A 22,150-nucleotide genomic window follows, 5' to 3' on the forward strand; every position below is an offset into this window, starting at 1 on the left:
CCCCCCTTCGGGGGGGAGCTTGACACCTTTTTTTGCCCCGATAGCTCCTTCTCCGACCCGCTTCCCGGGTTCGGAGTGCTCGGAGCCGGGCAGCGTTGGAGCCGGGGGTGGGTCGGCACCGACAGTACTGGGTACTTCGGATCCGACCCTGCCCTCGAGTCTGTCGGGTCCTTCGTTGGATCCGACCTCTCGGAGCCATGGGCCGAGCTTCGGATCCGAGGGATTCAGTGCGCCTTAGGCTCCGTCCAGGTCGGAGCACACGGGTCCTTCGGATCTGGTGGCCTCGGCGCCAGTTCCAATCCCTTCATCGGATCCGAGTGGGAGCCGGCTTTCGGATCCCAGGGAGAGAGGCTCCCCCTCGGCCTTCGATGTAGTGGAGAGGGCTCTATTGAGAGCATCCGGACCCCTGGTCCTTGCATCGGCTCCACCCTGCACTCCCTCTCTGCTGAGTCAGGCTTCCATCACCCAGCCACAGGGACAGCCTGCTTCGATGTCCCAGGTTGTTCCACTTGAACAGGATATTGCTGGTGAGACCTCCTTGGACAGTCCCCCCGAGGAAGTGCCTCGCAAGCATAAGTGTAAGAGGAGACACGTGGACTCCCCCAAGTCCTTAACAGAGGACACGGGCTTGGATGAAGGGGAAGGCTTCCCAAGGTCACCCCCCCAAGGATGTCTCCTTTGGAGACATCATGGAAATGCTCAGGATCGGGGGGGTCTGCCCCTAAGGCTTCCTCCAAGTCCGTGTTACTGGAGGCATTCAAAGCAGGCCCGTCTACCTCTTGGGTGTCCCCTCCGGCCGACCCCCTGGTGGACCTTATCACCACCAGGGCATGGAAGGAGCCGGACACTGTGGAGCCAGTCCCCAAACGCCCGGATAGAATTTTGAGTCCCCCTGCAGACCGGTCCCATTGGAGCAAGGGTCCCCCCGTAGATGCCATGTTGATGGCAGCAGCCACAAAGAGGGAATTAGCTCAGGAGAGCCCCTCGGTCCATTGATCGAGCAAGGAGTCCCTCTCGATGGATAGCCTCGGGAAGTGGGTATTTAGTTCAGCGACCTTCTCAGTAAGGTCCCTGAACTACATGGCGCATGTCATCAGGATGCAGCGAGAGCTTATCAAAAAATATGCTGCTTCCCCCCCCAAGAGTCCATGTCGGCGAAGGACAAGCAGTTGTACTCCACTCGTATGGCCACTCTAAGATCTGTTTCAAATACCTCTATGCGACTTTTGTCCCACGCCACAGAGGGAGCCGCTAGAGCCAGCGGGGCGGGTCTAGTCATGAGACGTCAGGCCTGGCTCCGACATTGTGACTTCGCAGAGCCCTTTAAGGCATCCTTTGCGAATGCCCCCTTTGATGGTTCTGCCTTGTTTGGCAAGACCGTTTGCGAGACACTTGTCCAGAGCGAAAAGGACGGGAAGACGTTGTCTGCTGTCGGAGTCCGCTTCTCTGCTCCCCAGAGGTCCTTCTCCAAGAACCGAAAGGGACAGAAGAAGATGTGGTTCCGGAAATCGCAACATTCCCATCCTGCTCCGGACAACCAGTCCTTCCGTGACAGAGGAGGACAGGGAGGACGCCACCCTAGAGGCAGAGGGGCCCCAAGAAATTTTGGGTCCAGAGAAACCTTCTCTGATCGGCCCACACAGCAGCTCTGAGGGGTTGCCCGACTGCTCCACTCTGGAGACAGTCGGGGACGCTTCCCGAAGCACCTGGCGGCTTGGGAGTCCATTACGTCAGATCGCTGGGTGCTTCGTATCATATCCAGAGGTTACAAAATTTCACTGCACCATGTCCCCAGACTCAAAAACCTCCCCGATGTGCCACCTGATCAGAGGGAGGCAGCAGCTGCAGAAATTCAGCAGCTCCTAGAAAAAAGAGCCATCCAGCCCATCCCCCCAGATCAGCTTGGATTAAGGTTTTACTCCAGGTTCTTTCTGGTGCCAAAAAAGATGGGGGACTTGAGACCGATTCTCGACCTTTCACTCTTGAACCTGTCCATAACCAAAGAAAAATTCTGGATGGTCACCCTTCAATCCATTCTCCCCCTCTTGCGGGAGAGCGACTGGATGTGCTCAAAAGACCTCAAGGATGCGTACTACCACATTTTAATGGACAGACGATCCAGGAGGTTTCTCTGCTTCCGGCTGGGAGCCAGTCACTATCAGTTCAGGGTCCTTCCCTTTGTTCTCACCACAGCCCCCAGGGTGTTTACCAAAGTGTTATCAGTGATAGCGGCCCACCTGAGACTCTGGGGAATGCAGGTCTTCCCGTACCTGGACGACTGGCTCCTGTCCGCCCCAACAAGGCATCTACTCTGCGCAGCCAGAAATCACCTTCTCCAGCTAGCTCCCCATCTAGGCATTACGATCAACCTGGAGAAATCCTCCCTTGCTCCAACACAAGTGATAGATTTCATTGGGGCCAGACTAGATACGAGAAGTCTGCGAGCGTTCCTCACTTCGGAGCGACTTCAAAACCTAAGACTTCATGTGCGGGCCATCCTCCAATTAAAAGCCCCACCGGCGGAATTGGTCCTGAGGGCGCTAGGCTCCATGGCAGCAGCAATAACTCTTCTTCCATACGCTCGTCTGAATATGAGGGTGCTACAGTGGACCCTTTTAGTCCAATGGTCCTTTCAGTTTCTCCCCCTCAGCCATCCTATCTCACTCAGCAGGGCTTGCAGGAGGGCCCTCTTATGGTGGCTCCAGTCCCCGGACCTTCATACGGGATGACCCTTCTGCACGCCGCCTCCCCTCACCACGGTGACCACGGACGCCTCTCGCCTCGGGTGGGGGGGGCATTGCTCAGGCAGAACGGTCCAAGGCACGTGGAATGACAGAGACCTCCTTGCATATCGACGTTCTGGAGATGAGGGCGGTGCTGTTGGCGTTGCAAGCACTTCAGAACCTTCTCCCCGTAGGAACTCTTGCGATACAGATGGACACCATATCAGTTGTCTGGTACATCAACAAACAGGGGGGAACCAGGTCCTACCCTCTGTGTCGAGAGGCCATGAGGGTGTGGGAATGGGCGATCTCCACCAACCGCTTCCTTATCGGAACGCACATTCCGGGACGGTCCAACATTCTGGCAGACAAGCTCAGCCGCACTATTCTTTCCCCTTACGAGTGGTCTCTCAATTCCCAGGTAGCGAAGCGGATTTTTGCCGAATGGGGGCAACCCTGCTGCGATCTTTTTGCCACTCCCTCAAACACGAAATGCTCCAGCTTCTTCGCTGTGATCCCCCCCCCCTCGGGGAAACCCCGAGAGATGCTCTAGTGCATGCTTGGCCTCCCAGTCTACTTTATGCCGATCCTCCTCCACCCCTGATGCTGAAACTGATACAGAAAGCCTCTCGGTTGGGGAGCAGAATGATCCTCATTGCCCCATTCTGGCCTCGTCAAACTTGGTTCCCTTACCTGTGGTCTCATCTGGTGAATCCTCCCTGGATTCTGGATCCCATTCCGGATCTAATATCCCACCCCTTAGGCCTACCGACCCCGAATCTGGACAACCTGAAGCTGACAGCTTTGCTGCTCCAGTTCCAATCTTAGTCAGGACTCCCGGCATCTCTTCACCAGTTAAAGCCACCTTGGTGGCAGCACATAAACCTTCCACTAGAAAAGTCTATCACAGTAAATGGAAGCGTTTTTCCATCTGGGCGGAACACCATAACATAGATCCCTTCACGGCTTCATTGCCGTCCATCTTGGATTTCCTCACCGGACTTTTTCAATGGGGAGCTAGCTGTTCTACGGTCAAGGTTCAATTGGCATCCATTTCTCATTACCATGTGGGACACGAGTCTGGTCTCTTGATGACTGTGAAATTATGTAAAACCTTCCTCAAGGGTACCTTCCTGCTCAGGCCTCCTGTCAAGGAAGCTGTACCCCCTTGGGAATCTATCATTAGTCCTTCAAGCCTTGACTGCCCCTCCCTTTGAACCAGCTGCCTCGGCTGAACTTAAATATCTTTCTTGGAAAACGGCGTTCCTTGTCGCCATCACTTCAGCGAAAAGAGTTTCCGAACTTCAGGCCCTTTGTGCGAAACCTCCCTACTTGATTTTTCATCAGGATAGAGTGTACCTCAGGACCAGTCCCTCCTTTCTTCCTAAGGTGGCCTCAGAAACCAATATCAATCAGTCCATTAACCTGCCAGTTTTCTTCCCTAAGTACCAGAATAAAGGAGAATACAAGCTGCATTCCTTAGACGTGCACAGACAACTGCGCTTCTACATTCATAGGACTGCTGGTCACAGACAATCCGATCAGTTGTTCATTTCTTTTGCCAAATTCAATCTGGGTAAAGCTATTTCTAAGGTCACCTTATCACGATGGATTTCACAGTGTATTCTTCTGGCCTATGAAACTTCGGGGAGGCCCGCACCTCAGGGAGTACGGGCGCATTCTACTCGCTCCATATCTACCTCTGCTGCCTTTAGATCTAGAGTATCTTTGGATGATATTTGCTCTGCAGCCACTTGGGCCTCATCTCATACCTTTATCAACCATTATAAGCTGGACGTTATTTCCAGAGGGAGAGCATCCTTTGGTTCCGCAGTGCTCCGGAACATCCTTCCATGATGGCCGCCCAAGATTCAGGTAGCTGGGCACTCTGTCCCAAAGGTTGCTGACAAATGAAGTCCCTAATTCAGATTAAGAAGTTATGTACTCACCATAACGTTCCATCTGAGTAGGTGACTTCATTTGTCTGCAACCATCCCCCCCTCCTTCCCCCTGGCCTTCAGAAGTCTATTCTTGAATGTCCTTTCTTAGTCCCTTTCAGGACACTTTTGGTCTGAGATTTGGTGTAAGGGCAAACTTGATCTGAGGTCAATCAGGGTTGGCAGGGGATTATGGGTAAGGGGAGGAGCTAGGAGCTCGGATCCATAAGCTGTAAAATAAGTTGCCGGCTCGGATCAGAAGTCGGATCCAAGACCCAAAGGTTGCAGACAAATGAAGTCACCTACTCAGATGGAACGTTATGGTGAGTACATAACTTCTTATTTTCATCTGGTCGAAGCCTTCAGTTTCAATATACTTCTAAAAGACAAAGAATCATTCAAGCCTGGGGGAATTAATGCATTCAGTTTTAGTTGCCAAATCAATTATTTTTCATCCAATTTCAAATCGATTGGCCCACCTCTGATATTATCCACTACCTTTTCAATAACTAGAAATTTAAATTCATGGGTAGGGTAGCAACTAATATGCCTAGCTAGGGCATTATTCAAATTCTTCTTTTCAATTGCATACATATGTTCGTAAATTCTGTTTTTCAATGGTCTTTCAGTTCTGCCTACATAAAAGGCTGAACAATAAACACACAAACTCAAATAAACAACCCCTTATGTATTACAGTTACATTTTTAAACTATTATTGACTTCAAGTCCTTTACTAGGAAATTGAACCTAAATGTTCTTTTGGGTACCAATTCTAGTTTGATTAAAGACTTTAGAGTTGCTAGCATATATAATCCTGTGTTGCATCCTTCTATTCTCCTTTTTGAAAAAAATTTTCGAGAATGACTTTAGGAATGCTTTAAATAACAAAGGGCTTTATAAATCTGAACTTTTTAATTTGTCTCGCGCAGAAAGGGAAGTTTTGAAAGACTTGAATTTTGCTGACATACGTATTATTAAACCTGATAAAAGGGGGTAGATTGATTTTCATGGATAATAATGATTACTATGACAGTATGTGCACACTTTTGAATAATGAAGCTTATGTTAAAGTTTCCTTAAATGAAGTGAATGGTGCGTATCAACATATTAAGGGTTTTATTAAAGATTTATTTTTGGATGGGTGTATAGCTTTGGATTTATTTAACTACCTTTCCATTTCACACCCCCTTACCCCTGTGTTGTTTGGACTCCCCAAAATTCATAAAAAACCTTTTAAACCCCCCTTTTCGTCCTATTATCGATGGTAGACAATCTATTACTTATGCTTGTGCCAAATTTGTAGATACTAAACTTAAAGAAGCCTTGAAAAATGAGAATTAGATTTGTAAAGACTCCTGGGCCTTTTTAGAGGCAATGAATAAACTTCCCTTTTCTGAGGATTTGAACTTTCTCACAATCGATGTCCGTGATCTTTATACAGTTATTCCCCAGGACATAGGTTGCAAATGGGTAAGAGATTTCCTTTTAGAACAACATGTGGAGGGTTCCAATATTCATTTGATTATTTATTTATTGGAACTTATACTTAAAAACAATTATTTCTTGTTCAATAAGGAATTCTATTTACAGAAAATGGGTGTTGCCATGGGCTCTTCCTGTGGAGCCACTTTTGCTAATACCATAATGGCCTATTGGGAGAGGCACTTCCTATTTAAGGATGTTATTTTTCAAGAAAGAACTACATGGTACACCCGTTACCTGGATGATATTTTTATTCTCTGGAAAGGTGATGAATCTTCAGCTATGGCATTTACCAAGCATATTACCAAATTTACTAATTTTTTTAGATTTTACTTGGGGAATTTAAAATAGAAAACATTTCTTTCTTGGATGTAGAATTGATAAAAGTTCCTTCTCAGAAAAAATATATTTCGAAGATCTTTAGGAAAACAACTTATTCGAATGCATTTTTCTAGTTGTCACCCCTTTGCCCAAAAGAAAAGTGTGGTAAAAGGCCAATTAGTCCGGGCAGCTAGGATGGTTTCTTTGGAATCGTATTTTTTGGATGAATGTAATCTTTTGAGGGGGATGTTTATTAAACGTGGGTACCCTAATAAACTAGTGGACAACCTCATTGAGGAAGTCTACTATAAAAGACTGAGAGGTTTATTTAAACCATTGTTGTCTTCTGATGAGGGGTATGGTATGGATATAATTGAGGATAGTCATCTCATTGTTATTGTGGATTCTTTACAGGATAGAAAGCACAAATTGGTTTTAGGTCCTAATCATAATAGATTAGAGAACAATCAAACATATGCCCCTTCTGATATTGAATTAACTAAAATGAGTTTTATCACCACTTTTTCTGTGGATGCACCTTTTCTTAAATCAATTATTTTGAAGAATTGGTGTTTCCTTTTAAATCACAACCTAGTTAAAAACAATGTGGGTGATTCACCTTGCATGGTTTTTAGGAGAGGTAGGAACTTGAAAATGATTCTTGAAGGGGGAACCCCGAAACAACATTTACCTCATTGTGGGATGTCCAAATGTGAGGCTTGTCAGTGGTGTAAACATATCAAAGTAACAAATTCTTTTCATATTAGGGATAAACAATTTCTTATTAGGGGTAAATTTAACTGTAATACAAAAGGGGTTGTTTATTTGAGTTTGTGTTTATTGTTCAGCCTTTTATGTAGGCAGAACTGAAAGACCATTGAAAAACAATTTACGAACATATGTATGCAATTGAAAAGAAGAATTTGAATAATGCCCTAGCTAGGCATATTAGTTGCTACCCTACCCATGAATTTAAATTTCTAGTTATTGAAAAGGTAGTGGATAATATTAGAGGTGGGCCAATCGATTTGAAATTGGAAGAAAAAGAATGAATTTGGCAACTAAAACTGAATGCATTAATTCCCCCAGGCTTGAATGATTCTTTGTCTTTTAGAAGTATATTGAAACTGAAGGCTTCGACCAGATGAAAAACATGATTTTTATTAATACATATATTTAATATTTATTTATTAATATGTTACATATATATATATATTTTTATATATTTTTTTTGCATCTAATGAGGGTTTTATAGGTATAATGTTTAAGAAGTACAGTACTGTTTTTAATGTTTGATTTTTATGTATGGGTTTAACAATATTGAATAATGTAGTGTTTTAGCCCTTTAAATGGAGGCTTGGTATTCAATAGTGGTGTGATGTCATGAACTGTAAATTTATTTAAGCTGTGTATTTTTGTGTTTTGAATTGTCTGAAGAAATTTGCTCAATTAGTAAACAAAAGCGCTAACTCTATTTTTGGACTTGGTGTGTTTTTTTTGCTCTTTAACACAATAATAATTCATTGGTTTCTAAAAGCTGTTTGGACCCAGTATTTTCACTCATTAGACTTTGATTTCAGTTTTAGGGTTTGTAAAGAGAGTGCATCTTTGGTGGATAGACTAGATTTCAAAGAATCCAGGACTACCGTTCTCTGTCTCATTCCCTGATCAGTCTGCAAAAATAAAAGCATTCAATTTTGCATGGAGAGCTGTATCCATGAGGTTAACAAGGTCTTTAGAACAAAATGTGAAATAGATGTTGGCTGCGACCCATACCATAGAATCTCTCCTCCATTTGTGGTCCCTAGGACCTTTGCATGTGTCTACAGACACCACCACAGTTGTGTGGTACATAAATAGGTGAGCAACAGGTCTTACCCTCTGTGCTCGGCTGGCTGTGGAAGACTGGGAGGTTGCAATTCAGCACATTCTAATCATCCATGCTTCATACATTCCATTGTAGGAAAATGTGTTGGCAGACATACTGAGCAGTACCAGAACTGACCCTCATGAATGGAAATCAAACAAGGGGGGGTCTTCCAGGAATTGTTCCAGTTGTGGGAACACCAAGTAGATTTGTTAGCCTCCAAACCAAACAAAATAGTGTGGCTATCCAAAATATAAACCAGTAATACAAAAAAGCAGGAGAGCCGCTGAGTAGTATGCAGTTACTGAATATCTTCCAAATTAAACGAAAGTGACACCGCCAACGTTCATTAACGCTTTTATTAAACAAAAAACACATGCGTTTTCGTCCCTTACTGCAGGACTTCATCAGATAAAATAACATAAAAACTTTCACCTTTTTATATTGTGATTACAGTTAATCAACCTATAAAATGTTAGCCTCCTCTTAGAACTGACAACTTCACAAATTCTACTCCAGAATTCCTTACAAATGGTCCTGGAAAATGAATTCCTTTTCATTCCCGTGGATGGGAATGTTCATGTGCATTTTCACCCTTGCCACTCATATCCAGGGTCATTCTGAAGATTCAGAAGGACTCTCTAAAGATTATTGTGGTGACTCCCTTCTTTCCCATATGACAGTGGATGTTCATCTTTCTCACTGCTGCAGTAGCCTTTGTCGATTTGGGTTATATCCTTTCCAGGATGCAACAACCAACCAGTCTTCAAAAAACACTGGTTCTGTCCCACACCATCACTCTTGATCGCTGATTGGCTAACCCCTTTGAGGAAAATCAACAGAATATAAACAACTTCAGTACCTTCTTGCCTTGGCAAGATAAATTATTTCTGATGCTTCACAGGAGCAGCAGTAAGCTATAGGCTTCAGATATTTCCTTTTAAATATTTGGATGGTGGGTTTTTTTGCTTGTTTGTTTTGAATCATACCAATATCAGACGTTTCTTGTCAAACTGCTGTTTTTAGAAAGACTTCATTATTGAACACTGGAGCAGTTTTGTGAGAAAAAAATACTATTTTTGAGACATTTTAACTGAAGTATAAGTTTAAAGATTAGGAAGTGTTTTTATGTACTTCAAACTGTGTTTGAGTATTTTGGTGCTTTTAGCTACTTCATGACAACTTACCTGATTTTTGTTACTGCTTGAGACATTTTGCTTGAAGGTGTTATATTTAAGCATTGCGAAGTATATTTCAGGGCTAGAAATGTATTTTATATTTGGTGCTTGTGTACACTTTGTGGCAACTTACTTCTTTTCTTTCTGTGAAAGGGACTTAAAGTTTTGATAGGGTTGTTATGTACTGCCTGCGGTTTTGCTTTTTAATTTTGAAGGACTGTGTGGGGAAGTTTGTGTGTGTATTGCTTACACTTGTCTGCCATCTTACTTTCTGATCAACTCTTCCCAGCAGCCCTTACTGGCAATCAGGGTTCTTCCTCAGCTACAGCATGTATTCTTACACCACTCCTGCTGTTTCTTTTCCTGTGATACCTAAAGAATAAAAATGAAACAGGAGCCCTTGTGTAAACCATGTGCTCAGGCAGTACCTCAGTCACTGGCCAGACTACTGACTTTTCTTGGGGTTCCCCTGATGTAGTAACTTCTGCCACCATGGACCAGGTGAGTTGCTACATTTTCTGCAACTGTTCCAGTATTCAAGCTGGGTATGGATGAACCATTATCTTTGGGTATGAGAGTTTCTCTGTGAGGTTCTTCTCGGAGGGATTGGGGAAAGAGACCTCTTGCCCAGGATGAAAAGTGCTCTCTGTCAATCTCCTTTCAGGGATGTCCCTAGAAAAAAAGAAATGGTTAGACTGCTCGTCCAAAGACATTTTGTCTGTTCATAAGGATGACTCTGAAGTAGTTGACTTCATTTGGTCTTCAACTTGTGGGTCTGTGGATCCGAAGTGGATCCGATACGGACGCATAACCAGCATCTGATCTGAGCGACAAGCTCCTCCCCTTACCCATAATGCCCCCTCTCTCCTTTCTCCCTTCAGATCTCATTTGCTGCTGAATAGCTTGCATCGTGGTCTTGAGCTCCAAGCAATTTTTGTGGTGAGTAGTTAGTATTTTTTGATCTCCCTTTGCCTTTCTGTGTTTTTTCTATCTTCCCACACCTCCCCTATCCTCGTTGGGCATCGATATATTAAAAAAAAAAAAAAGTTGTTGTTTCCCTTTTGGCCATACCGCCTTTAACTTTTCTGTGCTCGCAAGTGTGTGCATGTGACTGTGTGCCTTTTTGTGTTCCCGGTTAGGAGTATGGCGGATACCCCTAAGCCTGGATTCAGGAAGTGCACAGAGTATGGCCATAAGCTCTTCCTAGTAGATGGCCACACTCTGTGTGTAGTTTGTCTGGGAGCAGCCCACTTACTTACTTACTGCCTTCCCTATCTGTGTGGGATTCAACCCTTGGGCCCTTAAGGACAGGAGGGATAAGCTGATCCTGAAGGGTTTGTTCCCCTCCTCGGGGATGGCTGTCACCACACCTCCAGCTTTGGCCTCTTCTACTGCTGCTTCTGTCTCTTCTCCTTCCCAGGCCTTTGGGACTCAAACTCCTGCCAAGCGGTCTTGGAAGGAGAGAAGTACCATAAAAAGGACAGACCCAGGAAGCGGTCCCCGGACTGCTCGGCTCCAGTGTGGCCTCCTCCTAAGTCTGAGCCCCCTTCAGGCCTAGTACTCCCCAGCTCCGTTCTCCGAGTTTCTCCCACCTTAGCGAGGTGGAGATGGACAGGATGATGTGGGAGATCATCTGCACCTAAATCCAGATGGGAGTCTTGCCAGCCCCCTCTCCCTCCGGAGCAGGCAGCTCGCAGACCTTTTTCACCCCAATAACTCCTTCTCCAATCTGACAGTCTGTTTCAGAGTCTTTGGATCCGAGGACTCTCGGGTCGGGGGGTTGCCGCTGATGGTACCTTATACCTCGATGCCGGCCATTGCCTTGAGTGTGTTGGATCCAACCGGGTTGGATCTGAGTTCACTGTGCCGTAGACTCGGCATCAGATCTGAGGGGGTGCTGTCTGCTCCAAGTTTATTGGAGTGCAGTCTCTCCCTTGGCATCTCAGATCCTGCAGTCTCGGCTCTGACTCCCACATCAGATCTGAGGGGACGGCTCCTTTGCTTGTTTCTCAGGATGTCCAGTCCCCATCGGCCTTTGACATGGTGGAGAGGGCTCTCTTGAGTGTGTTGAGACCCCTGGCCATCTCGTCCTCTGACTCCGCCCCAGCTCCCTTGGTTTTCGGTACAACCCTGACCCTCCTGCCATTTCAGGGACAGCCTGTGCCTGGTTTGCCTCAGAAAGCCCCCATTTGAGAGCAGCAAGAAGTTTGCGAGTTCCCCCCCAGAGAGTCCCACTGAGGAGGCTCCTCGCAAACAGACATGCAAAAGGAGGCACTTGGACTCCTCTCCAGAGTCCCTAACTGAAGACACTGACTTGAAGTAAGGGGAAGGTTCCCCCCGATCACCACCCGAGGATATCTCCTTTGGAGACATCATGGAACTTCACCAGAGGGAGGATGGTCCACTCAAAAAACAACTCTGGATGAGTCAGTGTTCCTAGAGGTATTAGATTCAGGCCTATCTGTTTCCTGGGTGTCTCTTCTGGTGGACCCGCATGTGGACCTCATAACATATCTCGGGCATGGAAGGAACCGGACACCATGGAGCCCATCCCCAAGCTCCCAGATAAGGTCCTCAGACCCCCACCAGACAGGACTAGTTGGAGCAAGGGGTCCCCAGTGGACACTATGGTGGTGGCAGCCACTACGAAGAAAGAGCTCAAGCAGGAGAGCTCTATGGTCCATCCTCCTGACCGGGAAATAGGGCCATGGACCGTCTAGGGAAGCGGGTGTATGTTTCAGCAACCTTTACTCTAAGGCCACTGAACTATATGGTGCATGTCATTTGACTGCAGTGAGACCTAGTTAAGGAGGTCGCTGAGTCGCCCCTGGAGTCCATGTTGACGGAGGGCAAGAAGACATTCTCTGCACAGATGGCCAGTCTTAAAGTGGTAGCAAACATGTCCATACATCTTCTCTCCCATGCTATGGAGGGAACCGCCAGGGCAGCTGGTTCTGGCATTGCCATGAGGCAGCACCCCTGACTCCAGCTTTGTCAATTCTCAGAACCATTCAAGGCATCATTTGCAAATGCCCCGTATGATGGTTCTTCCCTGTTTGGGAAGTCAGTTTGTGAGATCCTGGTCCAGAGAGAGGACAGGAAGATGCTGTCTGCTCCACTTCTCCTCCCCCTCAAAGATTCTTCTCAAGGAATCAGTGAGGGACAAAGAAGATGTGGTTCTGGAAATCTCAGTTCTCCTGGGACACTCAGGACTCACCATCCCCCGGAGGCAGAGGAGGTTATGACAGATGTCCTAGAGGCAGAGGGGGTCCGAGAAATTTCGGGTCTTGAGAACCGTTTTCAGACAGACCCACACAGCAGCCCTGAGGGGCTGTCCTACTGCTCGTCTCTGGAGGCAGTTGGGGCCTACTTTTGATACACCCAGCGGCCTTGAAGTCCATGACAACAGATCGTTAGGTGTTGCAAATTATATCCAGAGGTTATTCCATACCGTTCATCGATCCACCTCTCCTACCAAATAACCTCACAGAAGTTCCACCAGCGCAGAGGGAGGTAGCAGCCCTAGAAATAGACAAGCTGCTAAGAAAGCGAGACCAGTCCGGATTGGGCATTTATTCCAGGTTATTTTTAGTGCCAAAGAAAATGGGGGACCTAATACCCATTCTGGATCTATCAATCTTGAACCTGTCAGTAACCAAGGAGAAATTCCAGATGGTCACTCTTATCCATCCTACCCTGCCTGCAGGCAAAAGACTGGATATGCTCGGTCAACCTTCAGGACACGTACTATCATATTAAGATGGACAGGTGCTCCCGCAGGTTTCTCCGCTTCTGGCTGGGGGCCAATCATTATCAGTTCAGAGCCCTCCCCATTGGTCTCACCACAGCCCCCAGGGTGTTCACCAAAGTGATGGCTGTCGTAGAGGCTCACCTAAGGCTTCAGGGAATTCAGTTCTTCCCTTACCTGGACAATTGGCTCTTTGCCCCCATCAAGCTTCTGCTTTGCCAAGCTAGGGATTATTTTCTTTTATTAGCGAACAGTCTGGGCATCACCATCAATCTCAGCAAGTCACACTGTCCCCAGTCCAGGTTCTAGAATTCAGTAGGGCTCGATTGGATACCATCCAAGTGAAAGTTTACCTCACCTCGGAAAGGGTACACAGTCTAAGAGTTCATGTCTCTCACATTCTTCAGGGTCATCTTCCCACAGCAGAGACACTTCTGCGGGCGCTGGGGTCCATGGCAGCCACAATCAATCTACTACCCCTTGCACAACTTCATATGCAAATTCTCCAGTGGACGCTAGCAGTCCAATGGTCTCTACTAGATCTTCCATTGTCCTATCCAGTCCATCTATCCCAGGTTTGCAGGGACTCTCTTTGCTGGTGGATTCTTTCCCTGGACCTTGTCAGGGGACGTCCCTTTCTTCCGTCCTTTCCCAAAACCACAGTGAGCACGGGCACCTCCCAGCTGGTGGGGGGGGGTATTGCTCAGGAAGGGCAGCCCAAGGCACGTGGTCCCCATCTGAGACCACTGCATATCAACGTCCTGGAGATGAGGCCAGTTCTCCTCCATGTCCATCTTCCTCTAGGGACTATTGCGATCCAGACATACAACATGTTTGTAGTCTGGTATATCAACAAACAAGGAGGGACCAGGTCTTATCCCCTTTGTCGCGAAGCCATGAGAGTGTGGGAATGGACAATTTCCACCAGCATTTTCTGGTGACAATGCACATCCCGGGGTGGTCCCACACTCTAGAAGACCGGCTCAGTAGGACTATTCTGATGCCTTACGAGTGGTCTCTGAATCCTTCAGCAGAACAGATCTTCCTCAAGTGGGGTCGGCCTTGCTGCGATCTCTTCACATCTCCTTCCAGTGTGAAATGCAGCGAGTTCTTCGCTCTGAATCCCTCTCAGGGGGAAGTCCACAGAGGCGCACTGGTCCATGCTTGGCCTGCTTGTTGTCTTTATGCCTACCCCCCATTACCTCTCATTTTGAAGTTTCTTCAGAAAGCTCGCAGGCTGGGGAACACAGTAATCCTCATTGCCCCATTCTGGCCTCGCCAAGTCTGGTTTCCCTCCCTTTGGTCTCATCTAGTAGTTCCACCATGGATCTTGAATCCAGTTCCGGATCTCATTTCCCATCCCTCAGGGACTCCTCACCCAGACCTGGACAGTCTGAAATTCACCACTTGGCTGCCCCAGTTCCGTTGATTATTAGGACTCCTGGTTTATCCTCTCCGGTTAAAACCATTTTGGTGGCGGCTCACAAATCTTCCACCTAAAAAGTATACCATAGCAAGTGGAAACTGTTCTCCATATGGGCCTCTCAGCAGGATTTGGATCCCTTTATGGCTCCTGTTCCAGCAGTATTAGAATTTTTGGCGGGGATCTTTCTACAAGGGGCTAGTTCCTCTGCTGTGAAAGTTCAACCGGCTGTTATTTCTAATTTTCATGTGGGGGAGAATGTCTTCACTAGCCTCTTCTAGACTTGCAAGACTTTCCTTAAAGGTACCTTTCTTTTAAGGCCCCCGGTGAAGATTCCTATGCCCCCATGGGACCTCTCATTTGTACTTCAGGCTTTAGTCCCCCCTCCATTTGAGCCTGCAGCTTGGTAGGATTTGCAGTATCCATCTTGGAAGACTGCCTTTTTGGTAGCTATTACGTCTGCCAAGAGGGTATTGGAACTTCAAGCATTGCCCATCAAATCTCCTTACATGATTTTTCATAAGGACAGAGTTTCCCTGCACACTAATGTGTCCTTCCTTCCCAAAGTGGCATCAGAAGCCAATATTAATCAAACTATTGATCTTCCTGTCTTTTTTCCTAATTTCCAGAACAGGGGTGAATATAAATTGCATTTGCTGAATGTACACAGGCAATTGAGATTTTACTTACACAGGAAAAAATCCTTTTGTAAATCAGATCAGTTGTTTGTCTCCTATTCTAAGCCATTCTTAGGGAAGCCAGTTTCTAAAGTGGCTATTGCTTGTTGGATTTCCCAGTGCATTGTTCGAGTATACTCTGTTAAAGGAATTTCCCCTCTGGGTCAGCTAAAAGCCCATTCCACCAGGTCTATGGCCACTTCAGCGGCTTTTTGGCCCAGGGTGTCATTGGATGATATTTGTTCTGCAGCCACCCGGTCCTCATCTCATACTTTCATCTCACATTACAAATTGGACATTGTACCAGGAATAGGGCATCCTTTGGCTCCCCGGTGCTCCAGAAAAACTTCTATAAGGGTCACCCAGGTGTTTGTAGCTGGGAACTCTGTCCCACAGGTTGAAGACCAAATGAAGTCAGCTACTTCAGATAAAGAAGTTACGTACTCACCATAATGTTCCATCTGAGTAGTTGTACTTCATTTGTCTTCAACCATCCCCCCCTCCTTCCCCCAATCTTGTCACTATTGTCCTGGCTTTGTATTTGGGAGATGAACATTCCAGAAGCATCCCTTGGTATGCTTGGCTCAGGACTTTTGAGGGTGCCAGTAGTGGCAAGGCCTTCTTGGGTTGGGTTTATGATTTGTTGAGCAGCAAACTCGATCTGAAGGGAGGAAGGAGATGGGGGTATTATGTGTAAGGGGAGGAGCTTGGAGCTCAGATTAGATGCTGGTTATGTGGCTATATCAGATCCGATTTGGATCCATAGACCCACAGGTTGAAGACAAATGAAGTACAACTATTCATATGGAATGTTATGGTGAATACGTAACTTCTTCTTCTTTTTTTTTTTTTTTACTTTGTCAGGAGTTCATTGCAGACTTTCTATCCTGGAGGGCTGAAATCAAAGTGGAAAGCTAACTATGTCAATATTTTCTTGAGGAAAATATGTCAGAGGATTCTGATATAAAGGTTGGGCTTTTTCTTTGTCTGATTCTCAAGCCAAAGACTCTGATTCAGAGGTTTAGAGGAGATTTCTTTTAATACTAGTTCCAGGATGACTGATTTATTTTTGTGGGAGAAAGTGGATGCTTCTAAACTGAGCAGATATGATGATAAGCTGCAAGTGGATTTACCTCATACTACACCCAATCCTCCTGTTAAGCCAGCATTGGGGGATGTGTTAAATCCTACCTGCAGTAGCCCTGACCCCTCAGCCTTCAGTCCACCAAAAATATAGAACACTTAATACCAAACGTAACCCTGAGAACAAGAAGGTAGGGTATTACACACATTTCATTAGGGAATTTCCTTCTTCCAGTTTAATCTGTCAGGTGTTGACAACTTGTGGGCTTGTTCTGCATACTTCCTACAGAATGTAGGTCTTGTCTGAATCTTACAATTTCTAACCTGTCTCGGGTGTCTAAACATGTTTTAAAGATTGTGTATGATTGTGCAGATACTTTGTTTTGGGCCACTACTGCTGCTATTGTTTAGAGAAGATATGACAGTATATACTCGAGTTTTGTGATGAGGTAAAATCTGAGATTTTAAACTGTGTTTTAGACTAGGAAGTTTTGTTTGGTCATGCTGCTACTCTGGTTCTCAGTTTAAATGACAAAGGGAAATTATTATTCAGGGAGTTACTAAGATTTTTCAGGCCTCACATGATAAATATTACAACCCCTGTGCTTTTGTCAAAAAAGAAAAAGTAATAATCAGTCCCTGCCATTTTCTGGCAAACAGGTAAAAAAAAAACAAAAAAAAAAAAACGGGTTCGTTCAAAAAAAAGGGACAGACTTGCAACTTCAGAATGATTATGCCAGCATTCTTAACCACCTTCCCTCCTCTCCTGTCCTTACATTTCTAAGTATGTCCTGTAGACTGGTTCTCAATCTTTGCCTGTAGCAACATATGGGTACTAGTACTGGTTAAGAAGGGTTACATTTGGCACTGGATGCACATGCCTCTGTTCAGGAAAGTTCCTCCCTACTGTCCGAAACAAAAAGAGTTTTTTCCTTAAATTATTCAATGCGTTTATCTTTAGGAGTCATATTACGAGTGACTTTAGACCAAAGGGGGGGGAAGGCTTCTACTCTAGAATGTTTCTGGTTTAAAAGAACAAGCTTTCCTGGAGACCAGTTCTAGATCTTTTCCTTTCTCAACTGTTTTTTCAAAGTACCAAGACAAAGTTTCGACTTTTCATAGTCTGTTACCAGTAATTTGTTTTCTGAATTGTATGGTAAAATTAAACTAAAAGATGCTCATTATCACATTCCCATAGCCATAGTCTTCAGGAAATTTCTCAGATGCTCTGTCTGGGTACCATTATCATTTTTCTGCTTTACCTTTTGATTTAGCTACAGCTCCTAGGGTATTTACAAACTGAGGGATAGCTCATTGCAGATTTCAAGGCATTCACATTTTTCTGATGTGGATGACTTGATGACTTTCGCAGAGCTATTTACTAGACATGGATTTCTTCACTCCTTACTAATCTGGGCTTCCAGATAAAAGCTCAAAAATCCTCTGTCACACATGATTGTGATTTAAGACTGTTCTTCATAGATATGTTTCTTCAAAGGCATACCTAACACAAGGAAAAGGTGAATTTGTATCTGCAAACTTTCCTGATCATCTTCAGTCTGTGACTTCATCTAGAGAATATCACAGAGTTCTAGAGTTCATGGCATGTATGGTTCTCATGATTCCTTTTGCCATATTATACATGTATTATGCATATGTTATACATGAGAAAAATTCAGTAGTTTAAAAAAGCTGAAAACATTTTTTTAACTTCTACTTTACTAATCTTTTTTTCCGTGCTTCCTCTTTGTGATTTTTTTTTTATTGTGAAACTTTCCATATCTGGATGCCTTTGCCTGTATTTCTCTTTGAATATCCTTGGAGCTGCCTTTTTTGTATTCATTACAGTCGCCTTACAGCAAGACGTTGTCACGTTCGATTCTCAGCTAGAGCGTCTTCTGTGTGGAGGCATGCGTGAATGGGCATGCCTTCGTTGAAGGTTGTGCATTAGGGCTGGTAACTCGGCACGTAAAAATCCACTACCAAACATTAGTGGACCGGAGTTCCGCTGTGGCGACCCCTTAACCGGGATAAGCCGAAAGACACAACAACAACATTTTATTATAGCAATAGCCGATGGCTGGGTGTGGGTGATGCTGGATTTACCCACGGTTGGCGTGGTTTGGTGACCGAATAAAGCCAACTGAGGGTAAATTCAGCATCACCCACACCCAGCCATGGATTATTGCTGTTACACAATGACATTATTTGAAAAAAATATTTACTTTTCTTAAGTAATATCTTGGTATAACAGCTCCATGTTGTTCTTTAACTTTCTTTTGGTATCTGCTGCTTTCTTTGATGTACTGCCCATGCATATGGGAGTTAAATTCACACACTTACACAGTACATCAGTGCTTTGGAAAGGAAGTAGCGGAGAAAGGAATACCTCTGTTGCTTTTTTTTTTTTTTTTAAATAAAGTTTGACTTCCGGACATTTCGAAGGTACTCCAGAGAAACAGGGCAGAAATACAAGGAAAATTAGGTAGGATTCTGTAGTTTTGCATAACACACCTGATTTTCATTGTATTTCTGCCCTGTCTCTCTCATACTGATAAACTACCCGGGTTTCAAACTTTGTACTTCTCGACCTCTTACCTCAAGAAAACTGGACAGTCATAGCATATATTAATAGATGAAAGTCCAGGTGACAGGACTTTTTTCTATTGGTATGCGCTCGATGTTACAACAAGCACACTAGTTGGGCTGACCAATCAGCATTCTTGAGTGTGGCACCCTATCATGCACTGCCGCATAGCGGTAGTTACCATTGGTGGTTATATTAGCAAATATTTTGCCTGTTACATTTTTTCTTAGCACTTTTCTTGTTGCCCTCCAGAGGTTTTTTGCAGCTCGGCTCTACTGTCGGGTAGAACACTAAGCCTAGCGTCAGATGTTCCAACATGCCTCTCAGATCTGAGCCATTCCTAAGTGCGGCTCTCTTCCTGACCATATAAATTTACTCAGCACTACGGATGTACAATTTCCCACAGTTTCTCCAGCCAGCTTGGTTGACATGAGCATCCTGAGACAGTGTAATAACTGCCTAATGTTCACTGAAAACCCTCTGCTCCTAGACCACACAAACTCAACACATGAGAGATGCAACTATATTAAGAACCTTGAATCCATGATCTCTCACACACTAGTCAGTACATATGACAATGAGCAGGTTGTCAGCATGCACATCTCACCTTCTTCTCCAACCAAACCCACTCCTCACATACCTACATATGCGTAGGTCCTCACCAGAAACATACCTAAACACCAGTGACCTCCCAAACACAAGCACACTACACATAATACTTCCTGTGCAGAACACAATACACACAATAGTTCACATAGCAGTGTCTCACCTGTCAAGCCCTTAAGTCAAAACACAAAACCAAACATATTAGTCTTAGGTCACTCAATTGTGAGACACACACATCTTCCTCTCACCAGTCTGGATAAGGAGAAGGTCACGGTCAGCTGTCTGTCAGGTGCCAGGATCTGCCAAATCACACATACACTCAAGTCTCTCAAAAACAGGTACTGCTATGACTCTGTCATAGTCCATGTTGGTGTGAACAACTTGAAATGTACTTATCTGGACTTTATGAAGATAGAAATGATTGAGCTCTTGGACTGTGTTTCTCAGGCTGGTATGTCCCTAGCCTTAAGCAGCATTTTACCTTCACCTTGGATGATGCCGGAGTGCAAAGAGAAAATGATTGACTTCAATAACTGGCTTAGTTTCTGGTGTCGTTTCAAGGGGATCCAGTATCTGTCAGCCTGGGATGACATGATCAACAGACTTTGATGCATTGCCAGAGATGGTCTTCATCTGTAACCCCTGGGATTTTGGCTACTGGCCAAAGCTGTTGCCATCCCCTTAGTGCCTTTTTTTTTTGGCAGTGACTCAAGGACAAAATTCCCGACATAAGAACTCAATCTAAGAACAACCTCAAAGTTTTTGCTGCTAAATGCTAGGAGTCTTAATACGAAACTGCATTCACTGGAAGCAGTCCTCACCTTGGAAGACATAGACATTTGTGCAGTCACGGAGACCTCATTCAAGGTTGTGGAGAGCACCCCAACCATATTGGACTACACCTCCTTCTACACATTTAGACCACGAACTGAAGGTGTGAAAACTAAAGGAGGTGGTGTATCAATATTCATTAAAGATAAAGACACCTCCAGATTTTTAGACAGCATGATTCCCTGGAGATACTTCAGGTGCAATTAACTGTTGGTAGGACACTAGTCATTGCCAGTTACAGGACCCCCTCCATGAATCAGGACATCCACTCTGTGTATTTGGATCTAATTGAGTCTGTCAAATACATCCGACCACCATGGTTTTGGGTGACTTAAACTACCCACCCATTGAATGGGGAAATTACTCATGCGGAACCTCACTTGCCCAAAGGTTCCTCAAATTCATTAACTCCAACGCCTTGGATCAGCTAGTTGACACTCCCACAAGGGGAGCCAGCATCCTGGATCTGGTGCTTACCAATATGGGGACCATTGTAACACCCCCATTGTGAGGCCTTCCCTGGTGAGATCTGACCACGAATCAGACTCATTCAAAGTTGCTATCACACCTGACCCCCCCCCCCCAGCACAAACTAAACTAAAAAAACTTCTCCAAAACAGAATATAACCTCTTACAAAATGGTATAAATAGCTTCACTACACCTCCTTCCTCAGATGGAACTGGCAACTATGCAGAGTTCTACACAAATGCTTTATACAAATACCTGAACAGCTGCATTGATGTGGCTGTACTTCATAGGACCAAAACAAGCTCCTCAAGGAAGAGCAAACCTGTCTGGTGGACAGCTGCCATTAACAGGCTTTGCAATAAGAGGAAGAAATCCCTGTCTAAGAGTAAGATGGAGCGAGCCCCAAACTGGAAACACTCCCTCCTCAGCTTAAACTAGCAAGTAAGGCTCCTTGTGAAGTCCTTCAAAGCTAACTATGAATCCAAGTTAGCTTCCTTAACTGAGGACAACCATAAGGTGTTCTTTAGTTACATCTGTAACCTAAAAGGAAGGGCTCAGATCTGTGCTTAACTGGTAGTTAATGATACCACAAGTGCTGAGCCTGTGGACATTGCTAACCTGTTAGCTGACAGGTTGGGTGAAAACTTCAACCCCCTCCCCACCACACTTACCCTAAGACCTCCCTACCACCTGCCCTCTACCCTGTATCTCTAAATAGCAGGTCGTGAACACCCTCTCTAAGGTCAAAAACACAGCTTTCATGGGACCTGATAAGATCCCAGGTTGCATCCTACATGGACTCAAACAAGAATTAGCAATGCCATTGGTACTGTTTTCAGTCATAGTCTAAGCACTGGCTTCGTCCCAGCTGAATGGAAAAAGGCCACCGTTATCCCCTTGCACAAAGGGGTGCTTTCACTGACCCTGGGAACTATAGACCTATTAGCCTGACTAACCTTATCTGCAGGGTCATGGAGAGAATCATCGTGGATCTTATCAACAAAGACATTGGTAATGTCCAAATACTTGACCCTACTCAAGTTGGATTTGTCAAAGGGAGATCATGCCTGTTAAATCTGGTGGACTTCTTCGAGAAAGTCACCAAGGCCCTTGATGAGGGGAAATTTGTGCACACGGCCTACCTGGACTTAGCCAAGGCTTTTTGAAACTATCCCCCACTCAGGCATAACTGACAAACAGGGTCTATATCACGTAGT

The sequence above is a fragment of the Protopterus annectens genome, chromosome 1.part1 (genome assembly GCF_019279795.1).
Source record: "Protopterus annectens isolate FY-2018-M chromosome 1.part1, PAN1.0, whole genome shotgun sequence".
Lineage (NCBI taxonomy): Eukaryota > Metazoa > Chordata > Ceratodontiformes > Protopteridae > Protopterus > Protopterus annectens.